This window comes from Elephas maximus, chromosome 18 (genome assembly GCF_024166365.1).
Source record: "Elephas maximus indicus isolate mEleMax1 chromosome 18, mEleMax1 primary haplotype, whole genome shotgun sequence".
NCBI classification, from domain to species: Eukaryota; Metazoa; Chordata; class Mammalia; order Proboscidea; family Elephantidae; genus Elephas; species Elephas maximus.
This window is the reverse complement of record NC_064836.1, coordinates 11170525-11197405: the sequence shown is the minus strand read 5'-3', so window position 1 is coordinate 11197405 and position 26881 is coordinate 11170525. Positions and strand designations below refer to the sequence as shown.

Genomic DNA, 26881 nt, shown 5'->3' with positions numbered 1-26881 from the left:
TTTAAATAGTTCAGAAACTAAGAGCATGGAACACACTAATCGTTTTTCAGGCCTATTTATGAACATGAGGACAAAAGAAAATATTTTTAATCATCAATTGACACTTTTCTTCTATTAATCACACCAAAAAAAACACCAAACTCACTGCCTTTGAGTTGAATTCCAACTCATAGCGACCCTATAGGACAGAGTAGAACCGCCCCATAGGGTTTCCAAGGCTGTAATCTTATGGAAGCCGACTGCCACATCTTTCTCCTGAGGAGCAGTTGGTGGGTTAGAACTGCTGATCTTTCTCTTAGTGGCCGAGTGCTTTAACCACTGTGCCACCAGGGATCCACAAGGTACTATTAGGGATATATGAAGTTTTTAAAGATATGATTTCTGTCTTCAAAGAAATTGTAAGAAATCTCTACGTTTACAAAACTGCAAAGTGAAGTCTCCATACTGCTAAAACTAATAATCGAGGCTTTCTCTGAATTTCTAAACAAAAAAGCTGTTTTTCAGAGTCATCAGCAGCACACAGCCAAGTTAGAATACGTGGCATTCAGAAGCACTTCATTTACTCTTACCTGCAGCTCTACAGTTGTTTTTACTACAAAGCACCTAGAGGGCCCACAGCATTGTTTGGGGCACGGGGAGGTATGTGTGTGAATGCAAAGTTCTGAAGGAAATAGGTTCTTTGTCACTTATTCCGCTTCTCTTTCCATTTTCCCATCTGATTCCTGTTTTAATTAAAAAAAAAAAAAAATGTGATCTGAAAACATCCTTTCTTCTTTGGGGGTGGAGAAGATCAGTGATGATAACTCACATTCAACGATGACTCCTGCGCAGATGCTCCTGAGTGAGGGGGACATATTAGGGATTTTACCAGAAAATGAATCTCTTATCTTCACTTCTTCTTTAAAACAAATCATTCCAGAGTGAAGAGTCGGCCTTGATTCAGCATATAAGGAAATGCAGAGCAGAGGCCATGCAATTCCTTAAACTTAATAAAAAGGCTTTTGACATGTGTTCTTTATGCAAATGCAATAAATGCTAACAATCAGACCAATGAAATGCACCCACTAAAAGGCTTATGTGTACTCTGTGGGCTTGTGGGGAGGACACGGCGCCATTTTGAGGCACAAGTAAGCAAGCGAAGCCAATGCACGATAAGACATGTGAGCTGCCCAGCATGGAGCTCACAGTAATTCTTGTTAGTTTACAAATTGTTCTCAATCTTGTTCTCACATACTTAAATAATCACGCCCTTATGTTATGAAAGTTTAAATCTCAGAAACTCACTTAAGGGTAAGGGGTTATACAGGCCTTTTAAGAAAATCATTCTGCAAACCCTGTCCTAGAAATCGTTTCTGAGTTCAGGGTTTTGCAATTACATTTAAATTTAGCAACGGCTAAAAAGGGCAAACAAGTAAAAAGCTCCGTCTTTTTATGTCAATAACATACGCGGCCTTTTCTTCCTCACACTTTCTTTGTAGACCACACAGGACAGGAACTGCAGTGAAGTCAGAAGAGGCAACATAACCTGAGCATACGTGTCCAAGGGTAGGCAGTGGGGGTGAGGGCAGTACTGCCCACAGAGGCATTTAGAAATATGTGAGGACACTGGTTCTCACAACGAGTGGACGGTGCTACCAGCAATTAGTAGGCCAGGGTCTGGGAAGCTGAATATTTTGCTAGGCTTGAGACAGCCCACATAATGAATGAAGAATTACCTTGCCAAGATGCTCACAGTGCCCTGAGATGAAAAACTGCTTGAATGAATCAGAAGCACTAACAGGGAAAATGAATATATATATATATATATATATATATATATATATATATAAGCTTAAAGGCAACCAGAGGTCTCTATCTAGGGAATTCTAGGGAATATGGCTGGTTAACACTGGACGTTGTTGCTGTTGTTACTTGCCATTGAGTCAATTCCGATTCATGGTGACCCTGGATAAGTAGCTTAAAATCATAGGAATTATTTGAAAATTTTTGTTAAAACTATAAAGATTCAGTAGGGCTAAGAGTGAGGTCAAATTGTGGAGATGATATCACATATCTCAAAACTCATCAAATAGTAGATTTTCAATATAAGCAGTACATAAGCTGTACATAAATTATATCTCAATAAAGTTGTTTTAAAAAATGGGAGAAAGATGCTGGATAATACCACAGAAATTCTATTTAATAATATTTTACAGTAACTTTTAGAATAAACAAACCATTTAGTTCACAAAGGTCTGATTTGTGATATTCAGATTGTGCTTGTAATCTGTATGTCAGGAAAACATACTACCAGCTGGTGGCAATACACCTAAAATTTAGACTTCAGTGTTTGATGACAGTGAGCTTCTTGAATATGAAATCTACAACCAAAGACTCAACGACGAAACTAGTCCATAGGCCTAACAGCCCACATGAACCACGGCCTCTTCTAACCTGAGAGCAGAAGAACTAGATGGTGCCCAGCTACCACTACCCATCGTTCTGATCAGGGACACAACAGAAGGTTCCAGGCAGAATGAAAGAAAAATGTAGAAGAAAAAAATTGTTAAATGGGAACCTAATTTGCACCTAAAACACAATAAAATATTTTTAAAAAGATGAAATCTACAACTTAACTTTACAGAAGCATCACCAACTGTGAGTAGCAGAAGCTTACAAAAATGCATTATAAACACAAAGTTTTAGAAATTCAACTTTAGGTTCTGTTTTTTAAATGTCATCCACTTGGTTTACTTTTATATTTTGGTAATTTTCTTTAAGACCTATAAATTTGGCTGAATGCTCTAGCAAGTGGTAAGGAAAAGGACACTTCTCTTTTATTAGTAATAACTGCAGAATTTAAGGAAAAGGGAGGTCCCTAACAAAGAAAAGTTCATCTGGATATTTAAATTCCTCGACCAGTCTTAATTGTGAATTTACAGTTGGTCCAGAAATAAAATCTGCTCCTTTTCACCTGGGTTTGAGAATAGTGGCCCTGGTGGCACAGTGGTTAAAGCGATCGACTGCTAATCAAAAGGTTGGCTGTCTGAAACCACCAGTGGCTCTGCAGGAGAAAGATGTGACAGTCTGCTTCTGTAGAGATTTGCAGCCTGGGAAACCCTATGGGGTTGCTATGAGTTGGAATTGGGCCAATGGCAGTGGGTTTATTGAGAATACTTCCCCTCGGTGCTAAAAATATAGTTAGAAACCCAAATCTTCATTTTTTAACATAGAGCAGATCTTAGAAGAGTATACGAAAGAATGTCCCTGGTCTAGAATGAATTTTGTTGTCCACACTTCACTATGTTCCCCTGCTCTAGCTCTGGATTTATGATATCACCCTTCCTCGCACACCACCACCATATTATTTTCCTAGGTTTATCAGAAGCCAGGCAAAAAATTCCTTTGTGCTACACCTCAGATTCCTTTTGCTTTGCAGATACTGCTGATGTAAATAGTGTAAATGTTTGCCCATATGTTTTATTAGTTGTCTATGGGCCATCTGGAGTCCCTGGGTGGTGCAAACGGTTAATATGCTTGCTGCTAACCAAAAGGTTAGTGATTCAGATCCACCCAAAGGAAACTTGGAAGAAAGGCCTGGTGATCTACTTCTAAAAAATCAGCCACCAAAAACCCTGTGGAACACATTTCTACTCAGACACACATGGGGTCGCCATGAGTCAGAATCGACTTGATGGCAACTGGTTATGTGCATCTATATGCTTTATCTCCATGTTGTCCGTTAAAAATATTTAGAACAGTTGAAGATGAAAGAAGCCACTGTGCTACTCAGTTTCGTTTCTAATCCTCTCACTTTCTTCATCCTCAAATTATTTTCTACTGTGTCAACTGACTCCTCCAGACATCCAACTTTTCCTTTTTCTGCCTTTCACATTCTGGTGAGCATTGGTTTGCTCCTTCACTAGGATTCTGCCAGCGGAGGTTTAAGCTTTGGTTCTGGTTGAGAAATATGGCTATAACTCTGAAGATGACATAAAGTTTCTCCCTGTGGCCAAAATACAGTGTATTAGAAAAAAAAAAAAAAAGAAGAAGAAGAAGAAAAAAGTTAAAAGAAAAAATATTTCATAGGGAAAGCACTATTTTTTGCTCAGATTTAGAACAAGACCAACTTACTTTTACCCATGGTAAATAAAGTCTGCACGCATATGTAAAAAGAAATGCATTTCAACCTTCACATCCTAATATAATTAAAAAATCAAAGCTCCTGCAGCCAGGCATGGCGAAGGGGAAACAATTCCCCAGGGCAACTTAATGGTCCTGTCAACTCTGTCCTTCCCACATCGCAACACCAACGTAATTCCACATAAACACAATTACGTTGAGGTGAACACTGTTGCAAAGTATGAGAGCTACACATGCATTTCTCTAAGAAACACAACTTGTGAGGTTCATGAGGCATGGCAATATTTGTGGCAAACAGGACCAATGTGGAGGTCACATTTAATTAGATTCCTGGAGTCTTTGCTTAGCATGCAATGAAAGAAAGACCCAGGCTCCATGATGACTAAGCTGACAAGCATACACACAACCACATGTTGTTTTCTTGGAGCACAAAGGGCAGGTGAGAGCTAATATTTCAGTGTTTACCACATCCCAGTCATTGTTCTAAGCAGTCTGCAGGATGCTACATGCAATGCTCCTATCTGGGCTGGTCATTAGGTGGTGACAATATGCTATCGGAGCTAAGGTCACCGAGTCAGTCTTCGTATGCTTAGTTAGCACAATATTACAACAAACAAACCAAAAACATAAAAAAGTTTTTCCAAGTCACAGACTACTGGTGAAGTATCTTACAAATACACACTATCAGTCATAACACAGACTGAGTGAGGTCCCCAAACCCATCATTTCTTCTGGAATCAAAACTGAAGAGCAAAGCAGACCTAATGTAAACCACACAGAAAGGAGACCACCAAGTCTGATGTCCCACCTACACTTGTACCACCTAGTTATAATTAGTTGTATTTCTTTATTTGGATAGTGCTATTTGTGTTAAGTATTGAGACTTTATGCTTGTTTTCCCTGACTCAGTTCTTCACCTTCTTTTGTTGCTCCTAAACAAATTGGGGAAGCCTGGTGGTACAGTGGTTAAAGCCTGGCTGCTAACCAAAAAGTCAGCATTTCGAATCTACCAGCTGCTCCTTGGAAATCCTATGGGGCAGTTCTACTGTGTTCTACAAGGTTACTATGAGTTGGAATCGACTCCATGGCAATGGGTTTGGGTAAACAAGTTGGAAGCAAGACAATCTAGTGTAGACTCTGGTTTCCTTCTTTTTATTCTCTGAAACAGTTTGCATGAGACAATCATTCTTATACTTGTTCCTTAGAGATTTGATAAAATATGTTCTAAAAATAGTGTAGGCCTGGTGCCTTTGGTAGGAGGTTGGGGGGGTGGTGGTTAAAGTCTGATTACATTTCTTCACCGGTTATTGGGCTTTTCAATTTTATTTCTTCTTGAGTCTTTTTGATATTTTTTTCAGAAGAGTGTTCACTTAAAGTTTTCAAGCTTACTGACATAAAGTTGTTCAAAATACTGGCTTATGACTTTTAATACTTTTTTTTTCTGTAATTCTGCCTTTATTTCTCTTCTTTACTTATTGTTAGGCGCCAACGAGTCAGTTCTAACTCATAGCAATCCTACATACAACAGGATGAAACGCTGCCTGGTCCTACGCCACCCTCACAATCTTCGCTACGCTCATCGTTGCTGCCACTTTGTCAATCCATCTCCTTGAGGCTCTTCCTCTCTTTCGCTGGGCCTCTATTTGAGTGCCTTCCAACCTGAGGGGCTCATCTTCCGGCCACTATATCAGACAATGTTCTGCTGCTATTCATAAGGTTTTCACTGGCCAATTTTTTCAGAAGTAGACTGCCAGGTCCTTCTTCCAAGTCCGGCTTAGTCTGGAAGCTCTGCTGAAACCTGTCCACCATGGGTGACTTTGATAGTATTTGAAATACTGGTGGCATAGCTTCCAGCCTCACAGTGACACACAAGACACCACAGTACGACAAACTGACAGATGAGGGGTGGGTTTACTTATATCTACTGTTTTTTTCTTGACCAGACTTGTCAGAGGTTTATTGTATAAGTCTTCAAAGAATCAGCTTCTGGTATTGCTCATGATCTTCATCTCTACTGCTATTTAGTTTTCTATTCACTAATTTTTGTATTTATCTTTATTTCATTCCTTCTACTTTATTTTTGTTTACTGTTATCGTCCTAGCTTTTTGAGTTGAAAGCGTAGCTTGTTTATTTTCATTCTTCTTATTTTCAAACCTTAAATATGCATTTAAGGTTATAGTTTTCTCTCTTAAGCTACTTCCAGAAGTTCTAATGTGAAATGCTTTCACTGTTTTTCAGTTCTAATTATTTTGTAATTCTCATTGTAATTACCTCTTTAACCCAAGCAGTATTTAGAAGGGCATTGTTAGTGTCTAAAAATATTCTTGTCTTCTCCTACCTTTTCATTGTCATTACAAAAAACTGTAACCCCTCCATAATCTCAATTTTATACTACCATGTCTTATGTTTCCAGCTCACTCTCTCTCTGTTAGGGTGACCCCAAACTATCCTTCAGCTCCGTGGGATCTCATGTCTTTGATGTCCTTCATTATTTTTCTTACCTAGTTTAAATTCCACAGTCAATTATCATCACCACTCTTTCCTCTCTCTCCCTTCATTGTACTTGACAAAACTACAACCTTGCTTAAATTCAATTTTTTGCTTACTCTGAGTCTGTGTAACTGAATGTGGCTTGAGAAAAAATACAACCATGCTCATTGGTCTCAATTTAAATTCATGACTTTGAAACTTGAGTGGACTCTTAACGCTGCCAGGCACTCATATATACCTCCTAGTCCATTCACTTTCCTAGACAACTATTTCATCCCTTTTCCTTTCAACTCAAACTCCCAACACTTCCTTCCTCATGTTCTTTCTTGGACGCTGGCCTTGCTTTCTATTTCACTATAAAAATTGAAGCAATCAGAAGAGAACTTCCATAGACTTTCATCACTGCATTTACACTATCTTCCCATCTGTTACCATGGATGAACTTAACATGCTCCTACTGGATGCCAATCTTTCCATTTGTGCCCTAAATTCCATTCTCTTGTCTTCTCAAGGACCTCACACTACTATTCCTCATCTTCCCTCCTACATGATCAATTTTTTTGCTCTCCCCTGGATCATTCCCATTGGCACACATGCAGCTATTACTACCATCTTAAAAAACACCTTTCTCTTGACCCCACTTCCTCTCAAGTTGCTACTCCATTTCTTTGACCCCCTCCTTGCTGAAAAACTTGTTAAGAAAATTATCTTTTCTCAACATGTCCAATTTCTTTCATTCCACTATGTCTTAGACACACTCCAATGAGGCTTTCTGTCCCACCATAACACCAAACCACTCTTATCAAGGTCACCATTGGTCTCCATGTTGCCAAAACCAATAGTCAGTTCTTAGTCCTTATCTTACTTGACCTATCAGCAATGGTCAACACAGTTGATCACTCCATCCGCTTTGATATACTTTCTTCACTCAGACTGGAAAGGACACCACATACTCCTTGGGTTTCCTCTTACTCCATTGGCTGGTATCTCCTCTTCTTCCCAATCTCTCAATGTTGGAGTAGCCCAGGGCTTCATCCTTGGTCCTTCTTCTCTATATTGTCTTTCCATGATCTCATATAGTCTCATCACCTTAAATACCATCTAAATGGTCCACGGACTTGTATATCCAGCTGCCAAATTTTTCAGTTGGATATTTAAAACATATCTCAAACTCAACATATCCAAATCTGGATTGCTCGTTTCCCTCCCCAACCTGCTTCATCTACGGCATCCCCCACCTGATTTGATGAAAATCCTATCCTTCAGTTGTTCAGGCAAAAAACCTTGGAGTCATCCAAGATTTCTCTCTCTCTCACATCCCACATGCAACCCTTCAGGAAAAGGTGGCACTACCTTCAAATATATCCAGAATCTTATCAACTCTCAGCACCTTCATTGCTACCACTTGATACAAGCCCCTATCATTTCTTGCCAGGGTTACTGCAATAGACTCCAGGTTTCTACCCTTGTTTCAGTCTAATCTTAACACAGCAGCTAGAGTGATCCTTTTAAAACTCAAGTCAGATCATGTCACACCTTTAATTAAAAATCTTGCAATGGCTCCCCATTTAACTCAGAGTAAATGGCACATCTCAAGCTGAAGGAACTGAAGAAAAATTCAAGCCTCGAGTTGCAGTAGTGAAGGATTCTATGGAGAAAACATCAAACAACGCAGGAAGCATCAAAAGAAGATGGAAGAAATACTCAGTTATTATACCAAAAACAATTAGTCGATGTTCAACAATTTTGAGAGGTAGCATATGATCAGTTACCAATGGTACTGAAGGAAGAAGTACAAGCTGCACTGAAGGCATTGGTGAAAAACAAGGCTCCAGGAATTGACGGAATATCAATTGACATGGTTCAACAAATGCATGCAGCTCTGGAAGTGCTCACTCAACTATCCCAAGAAATTTGGAAGACAGCTACCTGGCCAAGCTACTGGAAGAGATCCTTATTTATGCCTATTCCCAAGAAAGGTGATCCAACCGAACGTGGAAATTATCCAACAATATCATTACTATCACACGCAAGCAAAATTTTGTTGAAGAACATTCAAAAGTGACTGCAGCAGTATATATTGACAGGGAACTGCCAGAAATTCAGGGTGGATTCAGAAGAGGATGTGGAACCAGGGATGTCATTGCTGATGTCCGATGGATCCTGGCTGAAAGCAGAGAATACCAGAAGGATGTCTACCTGTGTTTTATTGACTATGCAGAGGCATCTGACTGTGTGGATCATAACAAATTATGGATAACATTGTGAAGAATGGGAATTCCAGAATACTTAATAGTGCTCATGAGGAACCTGTACATAGAACAAGGGGATACTGAGTGGTTTAAAGTCAGGAAAGGTGTGTGTCAGGGCTGTATCCTTTTACCATATTTTATTCAGTCTGTATGCTGAGCAAATAATCCCAGAAGCTGGACTGTATGAAGAAGAACGCGACATCAGGATTAGAGGAAGATTCATTAACAGCTTGTATTATGCAGATGACACAACTTTGCTTGCTGAAAGTGAAGAGGACTTGAAGGATTTACTGATGAAGATCAAAAACCACAGCCTTCAGTATACCTCAACATAAACAAAACAAAAATCCTCACAACTGGACCAATAAGCCACATCATGATAAACGGAGAAAAGATTGAAGTTATCAAGGGTTTCACTTTACTTGGATCCACAATCAACAGCCATGGAAGCAGCAGTCAAGAAATCAAAAGACTCATTGCATTGGGCAAATTAGCTGCAAAGAACCTCTTTAAAGTGTTAAAAAGCAAAGATGCCGCCTTGAAGACTAAGGTAAGCCTGACCCAAGCCATAGTATTTTCAGTCACATCATATGCATGTGAAAGCTGGAATATGAATAAGGAAGACTGAAGAAGAACTCATGCCTTTGAATTGTGGTGTTGGCAAAGAATACTGAATATACCATGGACTGCCAAAAGAATGAGCAAATCTTTCTTGGAAGAAGTACAACCAGAATGCTCCTTAGAAGCAAGGATGGTGAGACTGCGTCTTACATACATTGGACATGTTGTCAGGAAGGATCAGTCCCTGGAGAAGGACATCATGCTTGGTAAAGTACGGGTCAGCAGGAAAGGGGAAGACCCTCAATGAGATGGACTGACATGGTGGCTACAACAAGGGGCTCAAGCATAACAACAATTGTAAGGATGGTGGAGGACCAGACAGTGTTTCGTTCTGTGGTTGCTATGAGTTGGAACCACAACAACAACAAATGACAAAAGGCCTACAACACCCTACATCCACACGATCTGATTCCTTCTCCTACTATTCTCTATCATAATTTCTTATATGTACGAGTACTTTCCCATAGTATGGCCTTTGCTCTAGCTGCTCCCTCTGTCTGGAATGCTCTTCCTCTAGATAACTGTACGGCTTCTCCCCTCAGCTTCTTCAAATCTTTATTCAAATCTCAACCTATCAGTGGTATTTACTTAAAACCAAAAAACCCGTTGCCATCAAGTTGATTTCCGCTCAGAGTTAGACTCTCCCATTTGATGCTACACCCTGTCCTCTCTCCACCCAAACCTTCTTATCCAGCTCTCCTTTTGTTTGTTTTTTAAACCATTGGTGTCTAACATACTATATATTTTACTTAGTATGCTTATTGTTTACTTCATGCTGGCTCCTTCCTGCCCCTACTAGAATGTAAGCTTCACAAGGCCCAGATCTTGGTCTATTTTGCTCTCTCATGAATGCCTAGAACAATGTCTGGCAAATGTTAAGACACACAAATATTTGTTGGATGAATGAGTGAATGCTGATTTTTAATTTACTATGGTATTGCACTGTAGTCAGAGAATGTAGTCCATGTGTGTTTATATCTATTGGATCAAGCTGATCAATTATGTTGTTCAAATCCTTTATGTCCTTAAGTATTTTTGTCTGTTTGACCAACTGTTTTCTGAGAGAGCTATTTTAAAATCTGCAACTTTGACTGTGGATATATTTCTCTTTGTGATTGTATCAGTTTTTTAGATATTTTGAGATTAAATGTTCAGCGTCTACATCCTATTATCTTATACCTTCTTGGTAGATTACTCTTTCTTTTTTTTTTTTTTACAAGAGATGTGTCACTTGATCCTTTTTGCTTAAAATTATCTTTTTATAGATATTAATGTGATATGCCAGCTTTCTTTTGGTTAGCATTTGCATATATTTCTTTTCTCATCCTTTATGGAAATCCCGGTGGCACAGTGGTTAAAAGCTATGGCTGCTAACCAAAAGGTCAGCCAGTTTGAATCCACTAGGTGCTCCTTGGAAAACTTATGGGGCAGTTCTACTCTGTCCTTTAGGGTCACTATGAGTTGGAATCAAATTGACAGCAACAGGTTTTTTTATGGGTTGAACAGTGTCCCTAAAAAATATGTGTTGTAAATCCTAATACCCATAAAAAAAAAAAAAAAAAAACCTATACCTATGGTTATAATCCCATTTGGGAATGGGTTTTCTTTGTTATGTTAATGAGACAGTATTAGTATCTTGAGTCAATCTCTTTTGAGATATGAAAAGAGCAGATTAAGCAAGGAGGTGAGGAAGCAGAGATGGGGGAAGGAAGATAGACACCATACCATGTGAAGATCCCCAAGGAACCAAGAAACAAGGACCTTCTCTCAGAGCCGACAGAAAGAGAAAGCCCTTCCCAAATGTAAGCTCTCTGAATTTGGACTTCTGGCCTCCCAAACTGTGAGAAAATAAAATTTTGTTTCTTAAAGCTATCCACTTGTGATATTTCTATTATAACAGCATTAGATAACTAAATCACCATCCGTCCATCTTCCACCTTTCAGTGTCATTTTGAAGACAGCATATAGTAGGATAATCCAGTATGAGTATCCCTGTCTTTGTAGATGAATTTACATTCTTTAGTATTACTTACATATTTTATTTTGTATTTCCTATTTACTATGTTTTTCCTTTGCTTCTTTTCATCTCCTTTCCTGCCTTATATTGGATGGACTGAATGCATTTTTAAAATTATCAATTTTTTCTTTACCGATGTGGGTGCTGTACCTTCTATTTCTACATTTCTATTATTTTAGTGGCTACTCCTACATTTAACACACTTATTTAATAATTTTTTTTTCTTTAAAAGTTTAAAGTTAATCTGTATCTTCTCTATTGGAGAAGCAAGCATACTTTTACATCTTTAACATCACATTTTTATTGCTAGAATTTTAGTTCTACCTTTTTAAACATAAAAGAGAAAATATTAGTTTTATCATATTTTACAATTTTTTACTCCTTATACTCTACTCCCTTCTACACTTTTCTTTTTCCTGAAGACTATTCTTTAGTTCTTTCATCAGCATGGCTTTGTGGGTTGAGAAATTAGCCCTTGTGTATCTGAAAATGCCTTTACTTTGTTCTCATTGTGTAAATAAATCACTGTATAGAATTGTAGGTTCATTTTTGTTTTTCTACAGCAGTTTGAAGATACTATTCTGTTTTCTGGCATCTATTGTGTCTAATTAGAAGTCTACAACCAATCTGACTACTATTCCTTGGTATATTATCTACTCCATCCAGCATTTAAGGTTTTCTATTTATCATTAATGCCCTATACTTTCACTGTCATATATGCAGTTATAGATTTATTTATCCTGCTTTACAGATTTATTTTTCCTGGGTTTTTCTATTCTGAGGGCTCCAACTTCATTTTTGGAAACACTCTTGGCTGTAATTTGTAAAACTGTCTCTTCTTCATTCTTTCCCTTTTCTCCTTTGCAACTTCTAGCTGATATGTGTTAGAGCTTCTGAGGTTATCTTCCACATCTTACTTCTCTTCCATTTTTTTCCATCCAACCCTATGTCAACCTGCGTATGAAAGATTTTCTCAGTTCTATCTTCCAGTTCACCAGTTTTCTCTTAAGCTGTGTTTGGTTCTACCTGTACTTTTAGTATAATATTGTATTTTTTTTAAAAAAATTTTATTGTGCTTTAAGTGAAAGTTTACAAATCAAGTCAGTCTCTCACACAAAAACTTATATACACCTTGCTACATACTCTTTTTTTTTTTTTTTACACACTCCCAATTGCTCTTCCCCTAATGAGACAGCCCGCTCCCTCCCTCCACTCTCTTTTTGTGTCCATTTCACCAGCTTCTAACCCCCTCTACTCTTTCATCCCCCTCCAGGCAAGAGATGCCAACATAATTTCAAGTGTCCACCTGATCCAAGAAGCTCACTCACCACCAGCATCCCTCTCCAACCCATTGTCCAGTCTAATTCCTGTCTGAAGAGTTGGCTTTGGGAATGGTTCCTGTCCTGGGCCAACAGAAGGTCTGGGGCCATGACCACCGGGGTCCTTCTAGTCTCAGTCAGACCATTAAGTCTGGTCTTTTTATGAGAATTTGGGGTCTGCATCCCACTGCTCTCCTGCTTCCTCAGAGGTTCTCGGTTGTGTTCCCTGTCAGGACAGTCATTGGTTGTAGCTGGGCACCATCTAGTTCTTCTGGTCTCAGGCTGATGTAGTCTCTGGTTTATGTGGCCCTTTCTGTCTCTTGGGCTCGTAATCACCTTGTGTCCTTGGTGTTCTTCATTCTCCTTTGATCCAGGTAGGTTGAGACCAATTGATGCATCTTAGAAAGCCGCTTGCTAGTGTTTAAGACCCCAGATGCCACTCTCCAAAGTGGGATGCAGAATGTTTTCTTAATAAATTTTTATTATGCCAATTGACTTAGATGTCCTCTGAAACCATGATCCCCAAGCCCTGCCCCTGCTACGCTGGCCTTCGAAGCATTCAGTTTATTCAGGAAACTTCATTGCTTTTGGTTTAGTCCAGTTGTGCTGACCTGGCCTGTATTCTCTGTTGTCATTCCCATTACCCAAAGTAGTTCCTACCTACTATCTAATTAGTGATTACCGCTCTCCCACCCTCCCTCCCTCCCTCCCCGCTCTCGTAACCATCAAAGAATATTTTCTTCTCTGTTTAAACTATTTCTCGAGTTCTTATAATAGTGGTCTTATACAGTATTTTTTTTTAATACAGTATTTGTCCTTTTGCAACTAATTTCACTCAGCATAATGCCTTCCAGATTCCTCCATGTTATGAAATGTTTCACAGATTCATCACTGTTCTTTATTGATGCGTAGTATTCCATTGTGTGAATATACCATAATTTATTTATCCATTCATCTGTTAATGAGCACCTTGGTTGTTTCCATGTTTTTAATATTGTAAACAGTGCTGCAATAAACATGGGCGTGCATATATTTGTTCGTGTAAAGGCTCTTATTTCTCTAGGATATATTCCAAGGAGTGGGATTGCTGGATCGTATGGTAGTTCTATTTCTAGCTTTTTAAGGAAGTGTCAAATCTATTTCCAAAGTGGTTGTACCATTTTACATTCCCACCAGCAGTGTATAAGTGTTCCAGTCTCTCCACAGCCTCTCCAACATTTATTATTTTGTGTTTTTTGGATTAATGCCAGCCTTGTTGGAGTGAGATGAAATCTCATTGTAGTTTTGATTTGCATTTCTCTAATGGTTAATGATCATGAGCATTTCCTCATATATCTGTTAGCTACCTGAATATCTTCTTCAGTGAAGTGTCTGTTCACATCTTTTGCCCATTTTTTAATTGGGTTATTTGTCTTTTTTTAGTTGCGTTTTTGCAGTATCGTGTAGATTTTAGAGATCAGGTGCAGATCGGAAATGTCATAGCTAAAAACTTTTTCCCAGTCTGTAGGTAATCTTTTTACTCTTTTGGTGAAGTCTTTGGATGAGCATAGGGGTTTGATTTTTAGGAGTTCCCAGTTATCTAGTTTTTCTTCTACGTTCTTTACAATCTTTTGTATACTGTTTATGCCAAGTGTTAGGGTTCCTAACGTTGTCCCTATTTTTTTCTTCCATGATCTTCATTGTTTTGGATTTTATAATATCGTATTTTTTTAATTTCAATATTATATTTTTAATTTCCAAGATTTCTAACTGGTTTTCTCTCACACTTTTCTGTTCCTGTTCGTTATCTGTTATTTTTATTTTGTGGATGCTAACTCTGTACGTTGAAAATTTTAACCTATTTTTAACCTTCTTCAGATTATTCTACTATTCTCTCACTTGTTGAGTTTCTTGACTTGCTTTCCACTGTTTTAAATTTTATTACATTCTTTGTAATATCTTTGAGCACTCAATTTCTGATTGTTTTAAATGTGAGTACCTAACCCTGTAGGATAGTTTCAAGTTGCCCCAGCTTAGACCCAATAAGTTGCCTGCCTTACACCAGACCTTAAGTTGGTAGTTCTGGATTCTCTCCCCTTCTAAGTAGCCCAGTTCTGGAGTTCTGTGATTCCAGAAGGGGTTTGGGACTCAGTTCTATCTTGAGTGGGTCCCTGGGCTTGCTTGCTTCTGCCTGGCCTTCCCTACTCTCGTCAGGAGCTAGGAGCTTATTTCTAGCTGTGACACTACTGGGACAAGCTGAACTAACCCAGCTCATCTGCAGATAGTACAGTGTGTTTCTGGTTCCTGACTCACGCTGTACGTGGACAGGATCCTTGTAAAAAATCCTAGATCCCATTGCCTGTATCCAGTCACAGCTCCCTTACCACACTGGCTTTTCTCTTCATTACTAGCCCAAAGAGACTTTCTTTCTCGTTTTTGGTTATGGCTGTGTGTTTAAAAAAAAAAAAAAAAAAAAATCTTTACCCATCATTTCCCTGTTTTGGAATGGAAGGGATAGGATTTGAGTGTGCTCATTCTGCCATACTGACCTGGAAATCCCAGAGTTACTTTCACTTTCGAAATAATAGCAGTTCAATCCCCCGACCTCACTAGTCTCTAAATATTAGCAAATATACCCAAAGTTCAAACTGAGAATCAACTGTAGTGAAAGAAAACTCTCATTATTTGGATTGAAATAAATAATAACTATACTGGAAAATTGGAAATGGAGAGAAGATAGCTTTTAAAAGTTAAGAAACTTCGGACAACAGCAGATTTTATTATTTTATTATAAACCTTGTGTATAAGCTCTACTGCTTTTTTCCATAAATGGAATCAGACTGAACAAAAGCAGAGGGTGCTTTCCACAGCACCAGGAAGAGCCACTGCAGTCAGCGTAGTCCTGTAGTAAGCACCAACCTGTACCCATGTACCTGGCAGACAGCCATCAGCAGAGCGGAAAGAATGCTGGACTAGGAATTCAAAACTGTTCTAGGTCATTCTCTGCTACTAAGTCATTACACGGCTTAGGATAAGACACATCCCATTTTTGAGCCTAAGGTTTTTCACCTGTAAAACAGGAGCTAGGGACTAGAATGACTTTTAAAAGTGCCTTCCAGAAATAATTTTCTGTGACCTCAACAGTTTGGTACTTTGTAAGTAGTCCAGGTACTCCATTCTTCAGTGTACTCTGTAAATAACTTACCAGATAAAGAAAGAAAATTACGTGTTTCTGAAATCAGTCTTCAAATCAAATGGAAGTTGGAATCACCAGATGCCTGGTTTTATTTGATTACCACTCTACTAGCCTAGTGATGCCTGGTAGCTGATGTGTGGGTGTAGACACAGTCTAAGTTTTAAATAGAAAAAAAGCCAACACGGATCAAAACAAAAATTCTACACACAAGTCCCAGACACAAGAAAGGGTAAGATGTTGTATTTTCTACAAACATGCCTGTCACTGGTAGCTGAGAAGACGAGAAAAATAAATCTCAAACTGACCAGATCAAAGTACAGATAGGGACAACACTAAGCAGCATGCAACAAAACTGTAGGATGTGGGAGATCTGACTCTATAAAGTCTTTACACTGTAAAGTCGGTACAATTAGAATTCCATGTGAATAGATACGAAGGAAAGAGAATGAGGAAGAAACAGCCTACAAGGCAAAGCTGGAGTGCTACTGAACAGAAGGATAATGGATGAAGAATAAAGAAATTTGGATTGAGGTAGAAAGGAAAACTCAAGAATAAATCTTAGAGCTTCTCTGAGCTTTGACTATGGGTCACAATGTGAATTTACATGACTAACTGTATTAATTTCACCACAATGCAGTAAAAACCAAGCTGATTCAGATTTTATTTATAGGTCTGAAGGATGGAGAGTTAGTACATAGCTAGTCACAATCATAAAGACCTATCATTTTCTAAAAAACATCACTGATAGCAAAGCATCTTATCATCTATACTGTCACATGTGAGGCACAGTACATTGCAATATCTGTGGATACAGACCATATTAGGGGTGGGTGTCCAGATACTATTCAATTTTCCCACGCCTGCTGAAATAGGCAAATAATCCAAAGGGATTGTTAGTTCACAAACGGCCACTGAGCAACTGGATATCCATCTGTAAAAAAATGAAAGAGGACTCATACCTCACACTATACACAAAAGCTAACTCAAAATGGATCAAAGACCTAAATATAAAACCTAAAATGATAAGGATCGTGGAAGAAAAAATAGGGACAATGCTAGGGGCCCTAATACATGGCATAAATACAATACAAACCATAACTAACGATGCACAAACACCAGAAGATAAACTAATCAACTGGGGGCTCCAAAATATTAAACACTTATGCTCGTCGAAAGTCTTCACCAAAAGAGTAGAGAGAGAAGCTACAGACTGGGAAAAAAATTTTGGCTATGACATATCCAACAAGGGTCAATCTCTAAAATCTACAAAATACTGCAATACCTCTACAACAAAAAGACAAATAATTCAATTAAAAATGGGCAAAAGATATGAACAGACACTTTATCACGGAAGACATTCAGGTGGCTAACAGACATATGAGGAAATGCTCATGATCATTAGCTATTAGAGAAATGCAAATCAAAACTACAATGAGATACCATTTCACCCCCAATATTACTGGTATTAATCAACAAAACAGAAAATAACAAATGTTGGAGGAGTTGTGGGGAGACTGGAACTCTTATGCCCTGCTGGTGAGAGTGTAAAATGGTACAACCACTATGGAAAATGATACGGTGTCTCCTTAAAAAGCTAGGAATAGAAATACCATACAATTCAGCAATCCCAATTCTAGGAATATATACTAGAGAAATAAGAGCTGTCACATGAATAGACATATGCACACCCATGTTCACTGCTGCATTATTCACAACAGCAAAGAGATGGAAACAACCTAAGTGCCCACTAACAGATGAATGGATAAACAAATTATGGTACGTACACACAATGGAATACTATGCAATGATAAAGAACAATGATGAATTAGAGAGAAACATCTCCTAACATGAATGAATCTGGAAGGCACTGTGCTGAGTGAAAACACAAAAGGGCAAATATTGAATGAAAGCACTATTATAAAAACCTAAGAAAAGGTTTACACACAGAAAAAATCCATCTTTGATTGTTATGAGAGAGAGTAGAGGGGGGGAAATCACTAACTACATATTAAACAAGTGTTAACTTTGGTGAAGGGAAAGACAATACACATATAGGGGAAGTCAGTACAACTTGACCAATGCAAAGTCATAGAAGCTTCCTAGATACATCCAAACACCTTGAGGGACCAAGTTACCGGGGCTGAGGGCTGGGGTTCACATTCTCGGAGCACATCTAGGTCAACTGGTATAACATAGTTCATCAAGAAAATGTTCTACATCCTACTTTGGTGAGTAGCATCTAGGGTCTTAAAAGCTTGTGAGCGGCCATCTAAGATACAGCTATTGGTCCCATTACATCCTGAGTAAAGGAAAATAAAAACAAAAAACAAAGACCCAAGGGAAATATTAGTCCAAAGGACTAATGAACCACATGAACCAAAGCCTCCACCAGCCTGAGCCCAGAGAACTAGATGGTGCCCAGCTACCACCACCGCTCTGACAGGGATCACAATACAGGATCCTAGATAGAGTGAGAGAAAAATGTCGGACAAAATTAAAATTCACAAAAAAGACCAGACTTGCTGGCCTGACAGAGACTGGAGGAACCCCTGGGCACCCTGCTAACTCAGAACTGAAGCCACTCCTGAAATCCACCTTTTAGCCAAAGATTAGACAGGCCTATAAAACAAACGGAAACCCTGATGGTGTAGTGGTTAAGAGTTACAACTGCTAACCAAAAGGTTGGCAGTTCGAATCCACCAGGCGCTCCTTGGAAACTCCATGGGGCAGTTCTACTCTGTCCTATAGGGTCGCTATGAGTCAAAATCAACTCAACGGCAACGGTTTTTGTTTTTTTTTTTTCAAATAAAACAAGCAGTAACACACGTGAGGAATGTGCTTCTTAGCTCAATCAAGTATACAAGACCAAATGGGCCACACCTGCCCAAAAACAAAGATGTGAAGAGGGGAAAACTAGACGAATAGGCATGGAGAACCCAGGGTGGAAAGGGGCAGAGTGCTGACATACTGTGAGGATTGCAACCAATGTTACAAAATAATTTGTGTATAAATTTTTGAAAGAGAAACCAATTTGTAATGCAAACTTTCACCTAAAGCACAATTAAAAAAAAAAAAAAAAAAAAAACCCACACAGAGCAGCCTTCACTTTCAAGCAAGCCTTCACTGTTTGTAAGTTCATGTTACCAAAAAGCATTTAAGGAAAAAAAAATTAAAAAATTACAAGTAACAAGGGGTCATTAAGAAAAAAATTATAAAACAAAGGAAAGTAGGGCAAGCACATTTGGTCTCACCACAGAAACACAACCACTGTTAACAGTTTGGCGACTTTCTCCCTTGTCTTTTTTACCTGGACCTAGGTATTCTCCATTCCCCTAGAGGTGTAATCATACCATGTATATAATTCTGCAGGTAGTTCATTCAGTAATGTTTTATCATAAGCATTTATCCAAGTTATTGCACTATCTTTGTAGCTCATTTTTAAATGGCTGTCTAATACTCCATTTTATTCCAAGGAACTACTCCTAAACAGCCAGTAGTCACCAACCGGTAAACTGAACTATTATTCATAGCATTCCATTCCATGGATGAATCCAAGTTTACTAAACTACTGCCTGAATACTGGACATTTAGGTTGTTTCCAATTTTTCCAGTACTATAAATAGCTAAATGGACTAAGTCTGTTTTGCTCACTGGTGTCTGACAGTCTTCCACATAGCAGGCACTCAGGTACGTGTTGAATGAATAAATGTATCTAAACAAAAAAATCCATTGCCATCAAGTCGATTCCAACGCATAGCTGCTCCATGGGTAGAACTGCTTCTATGCTTTCTTGGCTGTAATCTTTACATAAGCAAACCACCAAGCCTTTCTTCTGCAGCACCCCTGAGTGAGTTTGAACTGCCAACCTTTAGGTTAGTAGTTGGGTAAAAAATTTTTGTGCCACTCAGGGACCTTATAAACATATATGGAGCTACATATATATAACATACCCTATGGTTTTTTTATGGTTAAGCCCTCGGCTGCAAATCAAAAGGTCGATGGCTCAAATCCACCAGCTACTCTGCGGGAGAAAAGACCTGGCAATCTGTTACTGTAAAATTAGTTTAGGAAACCCGATGTGGCAGTTCTACTCTGTCCTGTAAAGTTGGTATGAGTTGGAATCGACTCAACAGCACACAAGAAGAACAACAAACCAAAGAACAACAACAACACGATGAAAATCTACACTAAGCTCTTTTTAAATATATATACCTATTTAGAACTGTTTCCTAGAGGTAGATTTCCTTAAGTGGAAATTCTAGATCAATTTGAGGCTTTTGACAGTACACCATCTCCTCACTTATTGACATGGTTAGGTTCCAAAGATCAGGTTGTTAAGCGAATTCGCTGTTAGCAAAAATGGAGAATGACCACATCAGATCACAAAAAGGAAGTTGACCACATCATTACATTAATTGCCAAGTTATATCATTACATAAGAGCCAAACCACCGAGAATCATGGCCCAGTCAAGTTGACACACAGCCTTAACTATCAAAGCCAATGTTACTCTCACCTTGCACTTGGTGTTCGTTACTGCCAGATGTGCATTGTTAATGCACAAAATAGATTTTTTACTATTGTAAATGTGAAGTGTTGGAAAACGAGCTAGTTGATAAGTGAAGAGAAGGTGTGTTAATTTGCATTCACAAAAGTGAAATATGAGATGACCCATTTCAGTATATTCTCATCTGAATTGGGCATTATCTTTTCAAAGTCTTTATGTATTTTGGTTGGTAAAAAAATCCTTCTTCGTCATATTTTTAATTTCTAGTTTTGAATACCAGTGATGTTGAACATTTTCCTTATGTTTGTCAACTAGTTGCCTATTTTGAAATTGGTGGCAGTATAATAATCATTACTATCCAAATCAAATTTATTCTTTGAAGTTCAGCTGTAGCTTGCAGTAGAAAAAAAAAAAATAGACAACATTTTAAGGAAGTAAATTCTGGAAGAAGCTTTCTTTAAGGAACTAACCTAAACACATAGCTGGAAACAGCTGATTCATAGAGCGAGTCTGGTCCACTGCACTGTTTTTATTAATGGTAAAGTTGGAGGCTAGAACTCTCGGTTCTTGACTTTTTCTTGATACTTATCTGTTACATAGTTCTGTTTTATTTGTGATATTTTTCTGGAGTGATGATGCAATTGGAGACAGGGAGAGCAGAGGGAAAAAATTTCCATAATTATTCTTCGACAAGTTTTCTTTGGAGGCCATTTTAGACTAAGCCAGAACCTCTGAGGGCTGTTATCTACAATTGTACTCCATGGAAACTTCTTCAGCTAAGATTATCTGAGAGTGGCATATTGGCAGACCCTTGTCAATCTTGAATTAGGCTTTTTCTCTGAAGGTTTTCTGTAAATACGTAAGCTAAACACAGAAAAGGCAGAAACATGTTTGGAGAAAACTCAGTGGGCCTAGGCAACATTACATTAGTGAGAAATTGATAACGACTCACAATCTCATCTCACTAGCTAAGTCAGTAACTAACTCTGTCCATAATTGCTAGCGTAATATGTGGAGAATGCTCCTCTGAGGTACAAGTCTATTTGCTTTTCATTCCTTCAAAATGTTTGCAGGAAAAGGCAAGAATGTCGATCTACCATCTGTTCTCAACAAGGGGGAAAAAGCAGAAACGTGGAAGAAGGATTGTTTGTGGAGAGCAATTCAAAATAAAGCACGTAATGAGACAGTCACCACAATCTTCCAAATGATGCAATGATTATATCTGTTTGAACTCTTCAAGCCCTTATGAGAAAAAAAAATATATATATATATTTTTTTATGGCAAACTATCTTGGCACTCTGCCTACAAAGGAAATGGGTACTAACCAGAGGAGGCTATTAGCCCCCACAAAATCCATAAAACCATTAAATGCAGATGAGTTACAAGGAGAAGATACCATTCCTCTGATTTACCCCACTCAAACAGCTCTCATAAATTAGCAACATCTCTATGTTGCTAAATCCACTGGGTAAGATTTCCGGGGACTGTGGCAGCTGTGAGTCAGAACTGACTTGAGGGCAGTGGGTATGGGTGGTAGCTAGGATTTGTCTTTCTAGTACCTTATCATTTTCTCTTCTTTTGGTAACGGAATTCCTATTTTTTTTTTTTTATGGGAAACCTATTCCATGTAGTCGACCCTTCCCTAACTTCACCCCACTCCCTGGGTGGGTTGTTGTTGTTATAGTTCATCATCATCATCATGATAATAATAACTGTCATTATCTTTATCATCACCATGGTGGCTAACATTTACTGAGCACTTACTATGTGCAAGACGCTGTTCTGTCCACTTTATTGCATAATCTCATTTATTTAAAAAAATGACCTATGTGACACCATTATTTCTCCCATTTTATAGGTGAGGAAACTGAGGCATAGGGAGATTATGTAATTTGCTTGAGGTTATAAAGTGGCAGAGCAGGGATTTGAACCCAAATAACTTGGCTCCAGAGTACAGGCTCTTAACCTGTGTTTCACTGCCTAACTCGGTCTCACCTAATCTCTGGCCACATAAACTGGTTCAGGGAAGCTCGCCTGACCCAATCAGCATCGCCATGTGAAAACCGACACAGGGACACTGGATACAGGAGGTGTTTCTTCCTCTGTGAATGACACAAAGAAGGCGGAGCTCTGATGACAAAGTTCCGGCCTCCTGAATTTAGCTATGCCTGAATTTTTTTTTTTTTTTTTGAAGCCAGGCCAGGATCAATAAGCAGATTTCCCATTTACATAAGCCTTTTTTCTTGAGCTCTTTGAAGTTAAGTGTCTGTCACTTGGAGTCCGTGAAACTTTTCACTTCCTTGTCTGGTGGAACACTATAGCTTTCTGGCTTTCCCCCTCGTTCTCTGACCATGTTTCCTTACTGATCTCTTTCATGGGTGCTGCTCCTCCTCTGCCTGTCCATTACACTGGGGTGCCCTAGGGCTCTGTTCTAAACAGTCTGTTATTCTGTTTTCACAGCAGTGGTCCTCCTTAGCACAACCCACAAACATTCTGATAGGCCTCCCTGGGGAATGTGCTCCCCTTCTTCTTGCCGCTGCTTCAGAATCACTGAGATAGAGGACCACAGTTAACTCATGTGAGTGCCCACATTCCTCAGAATATGGGGGAGGAAAAAAGTTGAGAACCACTGCTCCACAAGTTATCCTCAGAAAACAGCATCCCTTTCAAACCTGAAACTGTTGCCAGCAGGCTGATGACTTCCGAAGCTGTATCTCTAGCTGTGGAGTTCCACATACTTCAGGTCCATGTGTCTAACTGCCTGTACAACATGTACTTTCCTGTGTTTGACAGACTCCTCCAACACAGCATGCCCAGAAGAAAACCATTTTCTTCCTCCCCAAACATGTTTTCCTTCTGAATTCTCAACCTCATTAGTGGCATATAATCCATGTAGTCATCATAACGAGAAACACTAATGCCATTAATTTAATTGCTCTACAAATATTAATAGAAAACGTATTAAATACTAGGTATTCTGCTAGATGCTGGGGGTAAAATAATGAACAAGAAAGAGACCCTGCCTTCAAGGCATTTGGTTTAACGGGCAAATACAACATAGTATGATTAGTGCTGTGTATTAATGATTAAGTTCAAGGTACCAAGGGGTACTTAGCCTGGTCTGGAGAGAGGTCAAGGAAGGCAATATGTGTCAAAAAAAAAATGGAGTGGGAGGAGAAAGAGGCAGTAAAGAGAGAGGAAGAGCATTCCAAGGAATGGAAATAACACGTGCGAAAGCTCAAACATACAGAAAGGAAAAAAAAAAAAGGCCGGTGAAGTACTATTATACCACTAAATCGAAAACCAAACCAAACCCGCTGCTGTCCAGTCGATTCCGACTCATAGCGACCCTACAGGACAGATTAGAACTGCCCCATAGAGTTTCCAAGGAGTGCCTGGTGGTTCGAACTGCTGACCTTTTGGTTAGCAGCCATAGCAATTAACCACTATGCAGCCAGGGTTTCCATCATACCACTAGCTTTCAGTTATTACTATAGCCAGGCACTTTTAATACATTATTATTGCCACTCCTTATACAGAGCCTATGAGGTGGGGATAATAATCTCATTTTCACAGATTAAAGAACTGAAGTTCAAAAAAGTTAAATTGCTTCTCCAAAACCATGCAGCTAATGGGATTTGGAACCAGCTTTGGATGCAGGTCTTCTGACTCCAAATCTAATACTGGTTCTACTATCCCATGCAGCCTCCCAGTGACCCTAGGCTCTTCTTTATGCTTCGTCCTCCACATCTAGTTAAATAACAAATCCTGCTGAGTTTTCATATTTCTGAAATTTCTTGACTTTGGTCCATACCTACCATAAGAATCCTTGTTCATTATTTTTCATCTGGATTCCAATAGGCTCCAACTTTAACTGATCTCTAGGTATGGAGGGTGTGTGTGTGTGTGCATGTGTGTATCACAATAAGCCAGATTAGAACTACCTCATTTTGCCAGCACCAGATCCACCAACTTATCTGTTTATATTCTCCTGTTACAGTGGAAGCAATACTTCTGCTCCTGTCTCAGGCCAGCCCTGGAGTAATCCAGGTTTTAGTCATGGGCCCTTTTTTCTTCTTTAATTATACTCTCTCCTTGGGTGATTCTACCCAGTCCTCTGGTTCTAAATACCATCTTTAAGACAATGACTCCCAAGTTTGTATCTCTGGCTCTAACACCTCCCTTGAACACCAGGCTCCTATGTTCAACTGCCTACTTGACATCTCAGCTTAGGTGATGAACAGAAGTATCTCCTGTTCCATTAAATGGGAGTGCTACGAGACAGCAGGACTCTGCTTGTCTTGCATATTTCTTTTTTTTAGTGCACAGTGGTAGTTAATAAATATTTGTTGGTTGAACAAATGCATGCTGATCCTGAGTGGAATCAGATTGCCCTAGAGGGCCTTAGAGAATTTGGTATTCTATGGGTTAAATGTGCCTTTCTGGAGGAGGGGGAAGAGTAGGGGTTGGCACTATCTCCGTTACTGTGCCAGAGATAATCCTACTCTTTAATGATGACCTACCTGGGATGTCAGCAATCCCTAAATGTCACAGCTCTAGGAACAGCGTTTGTCAAACTTGCCTGCTAAGCATCCCCTGCTGGACTTTTAGAAGACAGATGCCCAGGGCCTCAGCTCTCCACACCTCCCCTTGCCCAGCATGCTAAATCAGAAACTCCAGGGTAAAGGCCTGAAAATCTGTATCATAAACAAATGACTCCTGTGATTCTTACTGACAAGTTTGAGAAAGACTGTTAGAGAAGCTTTACTTATTAGGTTATCATTATTGAAAATGGCTCCGTTTGCTGCATATCAGTACAGTAAGTCCCCAGGTTACAAACATCCAATTTACAACTGGTACTTGCCCTTTAATGTTATATAAACTTGCCCTCATTTTGAAATGATGAACCAACCCCTACTCACAACAAATTCTTCATCACAATCACTATCACTTGCTGCACATGGCCCAACTTTCAAATCACTAAAGAGCCTTCGATGCTTTTCTTGCACTGAACAAAACAAAAAAATGACCAAACCAAACCCACTCCCATAGAGTCAGTTCTCATAGAGACCCTATGGACAGGGCAGAACTGCACCACAGGGTTTCCAAGGAGCAGCTGGTGGATTTGAACTGCTAACCTTTTGGTCAGCAGCCAAGTTCTTAACCGCTGCGCCACCAGGGCTCCTCTGGCACTAAAACCAAAAATCAAACCCATTGCTGTCAAGTCGATTCCAACTCATAGCAACCCTATAGGCCAGAGTAGAACTGTCCCATAGAGTTTCCAAGGAGCGTCTGGTGGATTCGAACTGCTGATCATTTGGTTAGCAGCCATAGCTCTTAACCACTATGCCACCAGGGTAAAGTAAGGCTAAATAAGAACTGTATGTACCTGTCCCGGCTTACCTACAAATTCAACTTAAAGACACACTTGGGATGGATTTGGTTTGTAACCCGGGGACTGCCTGTATCCGAACTTGCTCTTAGCTCTAAGTCAAGGACGCTAGAAGTGATTTATAAGTTGCCCAAATAATATTTCATTGGTTTTATTCCACAGCACTATATAGTATCAATGACCCAAGAGAGGCGTTCTCAGACAACATGCTGTACACTAGGTAGAGTCTTATTCTCCAGAAAGGATCTGGCTTTGTTTACTTAGGAGATTAATTCTGCCAATCCATGCTCAATTCCCACTCCTGATATGAGTCTTACTATGATATATGAATGTTAACTTCCATCACTTTTTTCTTAAAGTTGTTGAAGAATCAGGATTTGAGTTTCTCTATCCAAAAATCCACTCCTCTTACCTATTATTTCAAATAAGCAGAGTCAAAGCTTTGAAAATTTCTGTCACTCTCTCTGCAACCCAAAACTTCCTCCTATATATTTAGTAGACTGAAAGTTGACAAGGCAAAAAGACTAATAAACTCCAAAACTTACTCCAGACTAAGGAATTCAAATGACAACCAGCAATTAAAGTGAATGACGGCAATTAACAGTCTTCTGACAGGCCCCATGCAGGAATCTATGAGCCTTAAAGGCACATTTACTTATGGCCTTGTCTACAAAAAGCTGAATTTCTCAAATGTCTTTGATTACATGTCCCCAAACTGCAATCTTAGCTAACCTCAGACAGGTCTTTGGGAGGTAAGAAGGGATAGGATCAGATGAGAAAAACAGATAGGGACACACTGGGAAAACCATTTTAGACATTCTCCTCAAAGCGTACCGAGCTGAAACAGAACAGAGAAACTGCATCTAAAATGACATGGAAGCCACTCTCCACTCCCTACATTACGCCCTCATTCAGGAAGCTTCAGAGCTTGTTTCCTGTGTCATAATCAAAACTCATCAGTGCTTTTCCAAGGGAGAACAAATGA

The 26881-nt window shown here is 39.1% G+C and overlaps 1 protein-coding gene across 6 annotated transcripts in view; it reads right to left on the bottom strand.

The window, feature by feature from the left end:
- PPP1R12B (protein phosphatase 1 regulatory subunit 12B) overlaps positions 1–26881 on the bottom strand; it is a 266457-nt gene that overhangs the window by 54016 nt on the left and 185560 nt on the right. The window contains exon 20 of one of the 6 annotated variants that reach the window (XM_049858427.1): positions 15258–26881. This exon is cut by the window's right edge and continues 21840 nt beyond it. The exons of the other annotated variants lie outside the window; for them this stretch is intronic. The gene's annotated coding sequence lies outside the window, so the exon portion shown is untranslated. Of the gene's footprint in view, positions 1–15257 lie in introns of those variants that run through there. 6 annotated transcript variants of the gene reach the window in all.